This window comes from Pezoporus occidentalis, unplaced genomic scaffold, assembly GCF_034315485.1.
Source record: "Pezoporus occidentalis ecotype Australia unplaced genomic scaffold, CSIRO_AGI_Poc_V1 ctg49, whole genome shotgun sequence".
Classification (NCBI taxonomy): domain Eukaryota; kingdom Metazoa; phylum Chordata; class Aves; order Psittaciformes; family Psittacidae; genus Pezoporus; species Pezoporus occidentalis.
This window is the reverse complement of record NW_026915824.1, coordinates 4,189,007-4,201,219: the sequence shown is the minus strand read 5'-3', so window position 1 is coordinate 4,201,219 and position 12,213 is coordinate 4,189,007. Positions and strand designations below refer to the sequence as shown.

General features: G+C 46.0%; 1 long non-coding RNA gene across 1 annotated transcript; it reads right to left on the bottom strand.

Annotated features, from left to right (window-relative positions):
- Positions 1-7,191: 7,191 nt before the first annotated feature.
- LOC134172981 (uncharacterized) lies at positions 7,192-11,661 on the bottom strand. The gene is made up of 4 exons (XR_009968086.1): positions 10,853-11,661; positions 10,218-10,331; positions 8,119-8,219; positions 7,192-7,599 (listed from the first exon to the last, which is right to left on the bottom strand). It is a non-coding gene; the product is annotated as an uncharacterized LOC134172981 (long non-coding RNA).
- Between the last annotated feature and the right edge of the window lie 552 nt (positions 11,662-12,213).

The window sequence follows — 12,213 nt, the reverse complement described above, 5'->3', positions numbered from 1 at the left end:
TTAGGAAAAGGGAAATGTCTGGATGCAGGTTGAAAACTAGAGGCAAAATTATCCCATGGCTGGGGTACAGCAGCTGGTGGCATTCAGAAGAATTAGATGAATTGGGATGGAAGCCTCCGCCTTTTGCTACCACACAGCCCACGCTTCTCCCTATAAAGTGACCATTTAATTAAGGAGTCAGCTCAACAAAATTAAAACGAACGCTGCCAGAGCTTAAGGCTGACCAGATCCCTTTTGCTGCCAATTTTCCTCCAAAATGAATAGCTGGCCATCATGGTCTCCTCTGTGGCTGGCTCTTGCCTGGCTCTCCTCCATTTGCCACTCACATCGGCATGGCCGACTGCCTTAAAAAGAGCAAAATCAGCCAGTTTCCCCCTCTCCCATATGACTCATCCAGCACAATGCTGGTTGATCCTTATTTGTTTCAGAAAACGCCTGTGCGCTGGTGTCCAAGTTATCACCAACAGGGTGTTTATAAAATACTTTAGGCAAAACGTCATTGGCTTTGCCCAGCCTCTGATAAATACCTACTTCAGATGAACTGAATCAAGCAGGTTTTGCCCCTGAGTCCCAATACAGCAATGCACTTAAGTCCACGCTTAAATTATTTCCTATTAAATGATTTTATAAAGTGGGATGAACAACTGAGCTGGGGCCTTGGGTCTCTGGCATATTCAGTAGTTGCCAGGCTGTTTGCCCAAAGCCTGGGCAAATGAAACAGCAGTAGCAAGTGTAACATAACTCACTTCTCTAGAAGCAGGGGGAAAACCCCAGGTGCACCCATTGTCCTTCTTTTATGAGGTGGGAACCAGACCAGTAAGTAGTTTCCTGAAGCCATTTGCAGGATATGGTTTAGGTTGGGGTTTGTTTTTTTTCCCCTACATGTAACAGTTGAAAAACTGTAGATGGGAATCCTCTTGTGGATGCTCCAGCATTTAGAAAAAGTTGACTAAAACGTATTCCCATCACCCAAAGAATAAGTGCTTGGCTTAGGGAAAGTGCAGAGGGGTGGAGGACAGGCTCCATGGCCACCAAGGACCAGCCCACCATCATCAGTGCCAGCACAGTCAGCCCAGCGTACTTTCCTGAACACCTTCACAACTGGCTGTACAAGCGGAGCAAGTTCAAACCCCATGTTCAGAGACTGTCAGGTTTGCAGTATGATGCTCTGTAAGTCCCATTGAATAGCTAATAAAATTCAAACCAAAGAACAGACTCCTCTTTGTTAAGTAAATATGGAGCTGCTGCAGCATGTTTCTATGCAAACTCTGCTGGAGGAGTGACAAGTTGTCACTCAGACCTGAGTGCAAAGATCCCACAGATCGCTGGGGTTTTTGCCCATATATAATGATAGCACCTACCTTTGCTGCCCTCATGCTCACTTATAGAAATAGCTTGCCCCGAAGTTGGCAAGTACTCAGCTACCCAGCAATATCAGCCCATCGCTACCTTATAAATGAGTAGCTCACATTGTGCAAAATTTATTTTCAGCTGTTTCTTCTGCATTCGTCTTGTCTCCTGAGCATGGGAATTTGAATCTCTCTCTCTGCCTTACCATCACAACTCTAGCAGTCCAGTCATCTGGGCCAATAGTGGGAGCACCCTGCAGCAGATGCGCAGAGCTAAATCCATCCCCAGCAGCATTTGGTGTAATCTCCTGCTGGAAACTCCTCTCAGAGCTTTCTCGATCTGACTTGTTAAGTCTAAAAAACCATGGTCCCCCTATCCCTGCGCCAGCACTAACACTAAACAGGACCAGTCCTCACAAGCAGCGGGTCTGTGCAGTGAGTCGCTGCAGAAGGACCTGGGAACTTTGGGAGCTGCCCTGATGCAACCAGATGAAATAACCCTTGTGAGCTTTAAACATCTCAAAATCATCACAGAGACATAACCATCAGAGATCACTGTTACATCCACTGATATCCTGTTGCCTCCTCCTAGATAACAAAAAGGGCAGTTTTCAACATAACAGGAGCCCAGCATGCAGCCGGGGTGGCAGCAGCATGCATGAACAAGATGCACTTCCCATAGCATATTACAGGAACCATTATTAGATTTCATAATTCCCAGCTGTGTATGCCCCCCTGCATCCCTGTGGCTTCCATTCCTGCTCTAGGAGGCCAGAGTGGATGAACAACAGCCATCAGTGCCTTGGCCCTTGCTATGGGAGACACACACAATTTGCTCTGGCCACTGATTGCAGCCCCATGGCAAAACACATCCATTTTCCTTAGGTGAAGGAACAGACTCTCAAAGGGTTTCCCTTCCCTTTCCTGTTGTATTTATTCAGCAAAGAGGCAGAGATTACTTGTGCTGGTGAGAGCAGGGGGAAGCAGATTAGGGTGGAGGGTAAGACAACAGGAGACTAAATTTTCTAAGCCTCAGCAGAAGCATCACTAAGGTGATTACAATGATGCTTCCCATCACTGAGTGCAACAGCACATCTATGAAGTGGGAAGAGTCTTTTGACTATCTACCTTTGAATAAAAGGCGCTGAAAGAGGCCTGTGCTTGTGACTGCTCCCTAAAAAAACAGCCTGAATGTGTAATTTAAGTAAGTCACAGTGTGATGTTAGTGCCCATGGCCATAAAGACAGCACCTGGCTGCCCAGAGCCCTGGCTTTCTGGCAACAGAAATCCAGACTGTGTCGGTAAAGGTTATACAGCAATGACTGAAACTGCAGGCAGGCTTTAGGCACAGGCAGAGGGGAGGGTGTCCCAACATGTTTCATCTGCTGCTCCTGATAGTCCTAAACCCACCAGCCCCTGCCCGTGAGTCTTGCCCTTATGTGACCTCAGTGGGTTTTGCTGTGCTATGTCTTGGTGTTGCAGGAGTTGCTTACAGACCTGGGCATCCCACCCTGCTGAAAACCAGCTCTTTGCCTGGCATTCCTGCCCTGCTGCCTGGGGAAGCACAAGCTTCCACAAGGCGTGACTATGGCTTGGCCTTGCTGACACCACTGTCCTGGTTTGTTTGTAGGGGTTTTGGTTGTTTTTTGGGGTGGTTTTTTTGGTTATACACAGGTAAGGAAACATCCAACCTACAGTAAGTATCAAGGGAAAAGTTTCTTTAAGACTGTAAGTCTAAAGAAGAAGTGATAAGGAGGAAGGGAAAGAGAAGTGCACACTGTGGTTTTCTTGCACACACATCTTATTGAAGTCACATTATTTAGACGGTGTTTAAACCTCCCTGAAGTGATGTGAAGCTTTCTGTTGCCTCATATTAGGTTCCTGACCCATGAGTGGGGCTAAGACCTGCTTTAGGAATGCAAGAATACGATGACACTGAAATACCTGAATAGCATTTATAGATTGGGGAAAGAGAAAAGACTTCTATGGCTGGTGCTGCCTGAACCTCAGCGGAAACATGGGGAAGTGACGTAATGTCTGGGGGATAGAGAGCTGGCTTTGCTTACTTCATGGGGAGAAATGTCCCGCATGGCACACCTCGTCTTTCCACTCATCCCTCTTCCTCTCCCCATACAAGTCAGGATGTCAAGCAATGCATACAAATACTTCAAGCCTAGATAATCAGTGCCCAGTTTGCACTTGAAATGTTTAAAGAACCACCCCTACCTGTAGGACGGAGGAGCATGGTATCTCAGGTGTCCTGTTCCATTATTGAAGATGCAGCAGCCTTCCCAGTATCCCAACCAGCCATGGAGCTGCAACACAGAAAGCCCCAATGTGCAATTATTCTTCATGCACATTGGACTGAGCTCTGTCAAACCTTCTTCTTTCACATTAATGATTTTCTGGAGAAGGTGAGGGTAGGGAGAGTAAAGGAAATGGAGCTTACCAACCTGAGGTCCCACAGACTGACATGGCATCTCAAGTGGTGGGAGCGGTAGGGAGATGCAACCTGTATGTTCCCCATCTGCATGAGCATCCCCTTGCCTCAGCCACCTCCACTGTGAGGCTTGTGTAGAAAATGGGTAATGGGAGGCTGGCATCTTCAGTGAGAGCTGCTGACCTTGCGTCATGCAGGTCTGCATGCTTGGAGAGGTCGAGCGCATTGCAGGGATGTCTGGATCCAAACTCACCTTGGAAAGCCAGGATGAAAAAATTGCAATTAAATAAATTTAATACATCTTATTTTTAAAAGCTGCTGGGATGTTTTGGGGTTTTGGTTTTTTTTCCATGCCTGGGAAGAATAGTACCTGTGTTGAAGCTGGAAGTGAGGACACAGCATCGCGGTTAGTATTGCAGTGCAGTGCAGCCCTCTCCAGTGCGTATGGTACCAAGCACCATTTTTCTTCCCAGGATCTCTGTCTCACTTGGTTCATGGGGTGGCTCTACAGGGATTGAAGACTAAACTTGCCCAGGGATCTGCAAATGGCTGCTCTGATTGTTCAGGTACTTACCTTTCAGCACAAGTCATCTGTTCACATGCAACATCTGTCAGAGGCATCAGCAACTAATGCATCCACACCTTCTTTCCCATGAGTACATCTGGTGAAGGACCTCTGCAAGGGAATCCCTTTGTTTCCTTCTTTCTGATGCCCCATGGGCAAGGACCACCATATCTTACTCTCTCCAGAGAATGAGGAAATGAATTCAGGCTGAAGTAGATGGAGGGCTGCTACATCCCAGTAGCCAGCTCAAATGACAGAATTTACTTCTCACTCCACAACATGGGGTACATCATGCTGATTTTGGCTCTTCCATACTGTGCATGCTAATGTACTTCAGACCAAAGTAGGCTCCTCCAAGCTTACCATCACTCTGATAGCTGTAGTCTTCACAATCTCAAGTAATTATCATTACCAAGGGCTTCTAAGAGCTCAGAATGAGGACTGCTGAAGCCATGGTACTACACGGCAGTCCTCCTCCCCTCCAAACCCTCTCTGATGGGCTTTTGTGTGCCTGACCCCAAGCACTGCCAGGAGAGGAAGGAGGATGAGGTCGGTTCCCAATACCTGATAAAGAGCTTCAACATACTTTCTTCTGCTTCGAGGCTGTAGCACTAAGGCACTGTTTTGTCCTGTTTGTTGCAGCATGTCTCAATTCTGCCATTTATGGAGGGAGGAGGTGTGGTTCCCGATGACTGGGACTATGATGCACGTCCTTGGTGGCAAGCAGGATTTCACATTGCAGATACCCTACGTTGTAAACCAAAACCGTAGTCTTTAGTCTCAACACAGATAAGATCACTTCTTGTATCTAAGGGTAGGGCTATGCCAGCAAACAACTGCCATAGTGAAACTAGAAAGATGAGGGTGGCAGAGGGGTTAGCAACACATGACAGTTCAGGAGATCCAACCTCTGCAAGAGATACCACACTTGAAGACACTGCTCAACATTAAAACCATTGTGAGTGCAAAACCCACTTGCACTTGGGGAAATAGGACATTTTTTGGTAGCTTGAACTGCAGCTTAGCTGTGACTTTCCCAGCAGGAAAAAACAAACAGAAATTGACAGATAATTCAAAAACTGAAGAGAGAAATAAAAGCAGCCACCAGCCTAGGTTTTGGGACTGAACCGCTATCCTGAGCTGCTAACAGAGAAGCTCCAGGGAGGCTCTGGGAAAACCTTGTAGGGGAAAGGCCAAATTACTGCTACTCTGTGGTGGAGCTGATGGATGGATGCCAAGGGCAAAGCCACAGGCTTCCATCCTGCTTCAGGAGCTGCCCTGCACTTAGTCCTGTCCCTGAGCTGCGCCAGAGCAAGCTGTAGAGTAAGGGAAACCCACCCTGAGGGCATCCCTCTGACACTGCCTCCCCAGCACTGTGTCCCTCCATGCCTGGGAAGCACCACAGCACAGGTCTGCAGAGCCCTCCCACTGCCACCAGCACGGCACGCTGAAGCTGACCCATCTCTGAAGTATGCTTTATTGAGCTGCACTTCAGCTGATTAAACTAATTATTACACCAGGCTTAATGAAACCAACTGTCTCTTTATTCTATTATGGCCATTATTAAGGATTTACCTTCTCTAGGTGCAAGAGGTTCACCTGGAAAGCCCACAGCCTGTGTGAGGGGAAAGCTGTAGCTGGTGCTGAGAGTATCCCTGTGCCAGCCCTGAGATGCAGGCAGGGGCTGTGCTATTGTGGGCAAGACTGTCATCATCCTGGGTGTAATGCTCAGGATCCATCTGCACACGTTTCCACAGTGTTCTGCTGGAGTAGCTGCAGCCACTGAGCAGTAAAACCACTTTCAGGAGAAAAAAATCAGGAGTCCATGGGGGTTCACAGATATATTACAAAGAAATGAGCTCCCTCCCCCAAAATAATGTTGAAAGTTATGCATTTTTAGGAAAATAAACATTTGTTCTGCCTGCCTCTTGGAAAGAGTGGAAAAAAGAAATTTTTAGGCAATTACATTACTATTTACATAAAACATATGTAGGTATTTGCTCCATAATGTGTTAGGTGAAGAATGAATAGGCTGTAGCCCCCAGTAAAACAGAATACTAGAGATGAGTGCCAAAAATCCTGCTAAGTGTCCTGGCCTGGCGCAGACCCAGGACAGGGAAGAGGCCACCCTGCTGCTATCCCCTTGGAAATGGTTTGTATTAGTAGGGCGCTTCTCTCCTCGGTGAAGCCTCTGTGGACAGAGCCAGGCAAAACAGCTCCCCTAATCGCCAGCATGGGTTTGCTTCTCTTGAATTGAAAACCAGCTTTGCCACCAGCTCAGCCATAGCCACGTGGAGCACGATGCTCCTGTTATTTAAGTTATAGTTTTTAAAGGCAGCCACAGTGATTTACTTGTGCTTTACTGCAAACAGCAGTCTGCCAAGGTTTCCATGCATGGCTATGGTCGTGGGAACAGAAGTGATGGGCAAAAACACCCAAGGAATCAAAGCTGGGAGGTTGTACCTTGTTTTGTTTTGTTTGCTTGTTTATGTGGTGGTGTTTTGTTGGTTTTTTATTAACAAAACTTCTGAATTTGTGGTCAACTCACCTGCTTACAGCAGCAAACCTGGACCCCTCTCTCTCCACATCACTGGGCTCAGGGTATGCAGCTAGTTGTGATGAAATGCGAGCTTTCAGGAGGCCTTGTTTATCTAATGCTTTCCTCTCTAAGAACAAAAAACATTTCTGGTGTTCTGCTGGAGTCTGTTGAAGTATTTAAGAGACTGAAGTCATTGACCACAGTCTCTGACAGTACATTCAAAGCAGGTTATGGTCTCTCCGTATGAAGTGTTACATTGCTGAGTTATGACAGATGCTGATACCTTTGGGAGCAATAAAAATAACTCTAGTATGCAACAGAAGATGAATTATAATTCACAATAATTCTTGGTAGAAAGCATACATTTTTAATTACAATCATAACCACTTTTTGATTCTGAGATAAAAACGGTTACCATAGTGACCCAATCCTTAAAGATAATTTTGCCCAGCTCTGTATAAAATGCTGTGTGATACCTGCCTTCACAGAAAGCAGCTTACAGAATGAGTTTTCCAAGTGTTAGGCCTTGGGTATGAAAAAGCAATGTAGGCTACATGGAAAAATAACTCCCTTTTGGTTCTGTCTCAGGAGCCTTATACACACATTTACCTGCAAGTACCCTCACAGACGTTGTCTTGCATTTGGTGCAAGCTACAAATCTTGCTCAGCTTTCAAGCCCATGTAGAGTCTGCAGAATTGCAAAGCCCTGTTGAGAATCATCAAAAATGGAGAGGAAAATCAGAGACATGTTTGTCCTGCAGAACAAGCCACCCACTGCTGCCTGCCATCAGGGTGTTAAAAAATCCCTGGGTTTACATACTTTGAACAGTCTTAATATGTATTTCTCCAATAGACCATTTACCAGCACTTCCCTGTGAATATTTAGGGAAGCATACTCTGAAGTCACAACATTGCTATAGTCAAGCAAAGGCATGTTTTGATGTGCAAAGTGAAATGCAATCCTCAGTAATACTAGTACAAATTATTAGTCAATAATATCTTCTGGGGACTTCTTTTGGTAATCCCTGCTTATCTCCCTGCACCCCTTATGTGGATTTAGAGAGACTGGTCTGCACGATCGTGTTGGGAATGCTCCCTGTCCCAAGCCATGGGGAAGATGGGTGTCACGCTCCCTCCCATCAATAACCAATCATGCGTCCGTGGCAGCAGTGAGTGCGATGCAGCCCTCTTTCACTTGGGTGCCTCGGTAGTGAAACCAACTTACCTGTTGGCAGGCCCCTGAGGACAGTCACAACCATAGTCATGGGGCTGAAGGACTGGGCTAATCACTGGATCTCTGCTGCCTCATGGAGTCCAGTTGCTTGCCTACACACAGCTTGAAATCATTTTGGTTATTAAAGATAGCGAATCAGTGGGAGGGAGCACTGACCTGTCTGGTGTGGAAAGTGAATTTTCTCATGTCACTGTGAGTTTCTTGTCATCAGCGATAGCCCTGCAGCAGGCTACTTTGCTATGCAACATTACATTTACCCTTCTTTAATTATTTTATGACACTTTCTCTGATCCCAAGGGTACCCCTAATTTAGGAGCATGCAGAGGTGACAACCCCTGGCTATTGAACCATGGGCTTCTCACTTTCTGAGGTATTTTCTCCTACCAAAAAAATCTTGCTGAACCTTAGCCATCGTGTGAAAATGCTGAACACTATAGCTCCAGGTGATTAATGTACCAAGCCAGCTCAATCTGGGCTTATTTTAGTCTGTTGCCTTTAATTAACCTCTTATTTCTGGAAGCTAACGGATGAAAACTTCTTACTTCCCAAAACAGTATGACGAGGGGGTGTTCCAGAGGTGTTACACTTTGCTTCAAAAGCTGGCCCGCGTGGGAGGAGATAAAACAGGTACGTGGCCTTTTCAGCTCCCCTGTAATGTGCAGAGAAGGGGCAAGAGGGTTCTCTCCTTCACACCACCGAGTGATGAATATTTCCAGTAGCTGCTTTATTTGCAAAGTGTTGGCCCTTACAATAAGTGCCTCCCAGTCCCCTGGTGGTTGGCTAGCAGCGATGATGAAGATCAAGCCTGATCACCTTGAAATGCCCGACTTTCTAAAAGCTGCCCCTCCTTTTCTGCAGTGCTCCCTCCTCCTTTGCTCCTGATAACACACTCCTGCTTAAAGCCACCCAGTCCTGCCCCAAAATACAAGCGGAGCCGAGTCCTCTTGGCCAACCTCAGATGTCTCTGGGGCGTGCATGGACCGAGTCCCTGCTTTAACACCTGGGATGTTTCAAACTCCAGTAAATCCATTTGTGCTTTATCTCAGCTGATGCCTTTTTGCCTTCCAAACATGTTGGGTCCAAAGGGCAGAGGTTTAGGTAAGAAAAATCCTAAAGGATATTTGATGCTTGGTATAAAAATCCTAAGGTGCTAGATCAATTCCAAATATATATTTAATACATGAATAATTAAGTACCTCATAGCAGCCTCCAGGCACTGAATATGAGAAATGAAGGATGTGAATATGACAATTGAAATGAGCCTTTGCTTCAGTTCCCAGACACAGGACTGAAGAAAGCATCAGAGTCATCTCCACGCATCCTTAAACTCTCAATATTCTGCCAGTCGACTAAAAGCAATGGTAGCAATAACAGAGACATTTGTAAGAAATGATCTTCCCCATGTACAGCATGAACTGAAAATATCCTTTAACTGGATGAATCCTCCCCACACCCAACAGCACCCACAGACCAAGGGCTGAGGAGCATCTCACAGGGCTGAGACAGGGTCACTGCCACCCTCAGGAGCCACAGCCCATCCCTCTGAGTGCAGGTCTGTTGGCAGATGGTAAGAAAGTAAATTGAACTTTAATTTCACCTTAATTACACTTTTTTTCACTGCACCACCTCTTAATCCACACCCCATTTCGTAGCAGAGCAGGGCCTTGGGAGGAAGGAAAGGTGCTGCCCCAGGAGCAGAGCGAGCCTCGTCCCTGTTATGAAACATGGGCAGAGGAGCAGTGAAACAGCTGAACACTTCAAGTGTTCAGAGACTCGAAATAAGGATCTAAACTGTTAGTTTTTCTGTAGTTAGGGAAAAAACAAAAAATCAAATCCTTTGATTTCCTTTTAATTGCTATTTACTAGGGATAAAGTTAAAACAGTCTCATTTAAATATGCTAAAACACTCGCAGAGAGTTCTCAGCAACAAGCTAACAAACATTCAGGAGGAGAGATAAGGAGGGGTTTCCTTTTTTGTTTTTAAGGGGTTTGGGGCTGGTTTTTTGGTTTTGTTTCTTTTTTTTTTAAGTTATCAAACTAAAATCTGCATGTTCAGAAAGCATGAGCTCTTCCACAAGCCAAATCCTTACCCCGAGGCCAGCACTGCCAGCTCCTGTGAAGATCCTTCCCTTCTAAAAAGCCTGTAAGCTTAAGGGCAATCACAAGAAAACAGCCGTATAAACTGGTGTGCTCAATATTTAAGGCTGAAAAACAGAGGAAACTTTAATTACCGGAGCAAAGACCTTAAGAAACATGTCAGTGAGCACACCTTCACCATTATCATTACCATTGCTGTCATCTTCCATCACCATCTACCTTTCCCACAGAAAACACAAGTTGTTTCCAGAGGGAGTGAGCAGCTGCCAGACCCGGGGTGCTGATGTGGGCTGGCAGAAAGAGTCCCTGTCAGTCACAGAGAGGTACATGGTACTTCAACAGCTGACAGCATCTACCTGTCCATATTTTTGGAAGAAAGCACCATGCTGAAAGCACAGGTCTTGTCGTTGCTGAAACATCTTTCCCTGGTGGGAGCCCTGCACATGTCCCCAGTCCCACCCTGATAACACCCCTCAGCACAGCTCACATGTCCCATAGCAGGGAGGAAGCTGCTGCCTCTTCAGAGCTGTTTTACCCATCAAACTCCTGCTGTGGCTCCCAAAAGCACCTTCAGGTTTATGTGACTTTGGTCCAGCTGTGAGACAAGCTGTGGTGGTAGCCCCTGTACCTTGCCACTCCAGCAGCATCCAGATGCTCTCTGGGAGGGTGAGGAAAACTGTTCACACGGGTTGCTCAAGCAGGCAACACAGCTGGGGGAATAAAAATAAAGGAAAGGAATTGTAGATATTCCCTTCTTGGTAAGGATCCTGTTTCCAGAAGACAGGCGAAGTTGTATTTCCTTTCCAACCAAGAGCGCAGCAAACACTCCAGCTTAAAATAAAATGAAATTCACACCCATGAGACAGCTGTGGTGTGAAATGCAGGTTGAGAGCTACTTCCCCAGAGCATCTCCCAGGTGAAACGGCATAAGGAAAAATGAAACAACAAAAACCCACCAACAAACAGTTGGGTGGAAACAAGACACCAAAGTGTCGTAGGGAAGGAAAGCAAAAACTGAATGCATTATGGTTTAGGTTGGCACCTTATTGTGAATACAGATTGCTGCTACCTAGCTCATTTCACATCTGTGTTATGGGGAAACTATGGTAAAATGGATGAAAGTAATGCTTTAGTCAAACCCTGTTGTCTTTGGAAGATTATCTGCACGGCAGTAGGTTTATAAATGGCTGTTAGGGAACAGAAATGGTTTCTTTGTGTACAGAAAAGCTGAGTGTGCCTGCTTGAAATTCTCAGTTAGGGGAGTTCAGCTCCTATAATCACACATCTGCTCCCACTGTCTCTGCCCCAGGGCTGAATTTCGTTAACACTTTGGGCTGTTTCCCTTCTCCCACATCAAGACATCAAATCCCTCTGGAAAAACTGAGACCTCTTGATGAGTCTTTTCACCATCATGTTCCTATCCAGAGCTAACTCAAGGCAAATTCAAAGCCCTCCCTTCCCTCCTCCACATCTGCTGAATAAACAGCCTGGAAAGGTAACATCTCCATCCTGCTGCAGTAGGATTTTCAGGCAGGTACAAGATTTTTTCTGAGGGAGATGGAGTGCAGAGCAAGAGCTGTGCTTGCAGAGCTGGAGGTCCTTGTGCTCTGAACACCATCCAGCAGCTCAGGAACCAGCTGAAGCCCTGGGTGAAGACAGAGGATAGATATCTCTTCCCACAGGAATGATACTTTTTTCTTTCCTTCTTTTCCTCTTTTTTCTTACAAGCAGGCCTAGAGATCTCTTAAGAAAGCACATTCAGGCTACTGTTGTTATTTTTGATTGCAGACCCAGAGCAATGGACCTGCTTGCAGATAAATAGCTCACTGAGCAACACATTAACTCCCGTGTTTTGTTGTACACCATGTTAGAAGGAATTTCAGGTCCCTTCACACCTGTGCTAGTGGAAGGTTGCCTTCCACTTAAGCCTAAACCTAACCTTGAGGCTTTGATGCAAGTAAATACAGACAGGAATTCAGTTACCAGCTT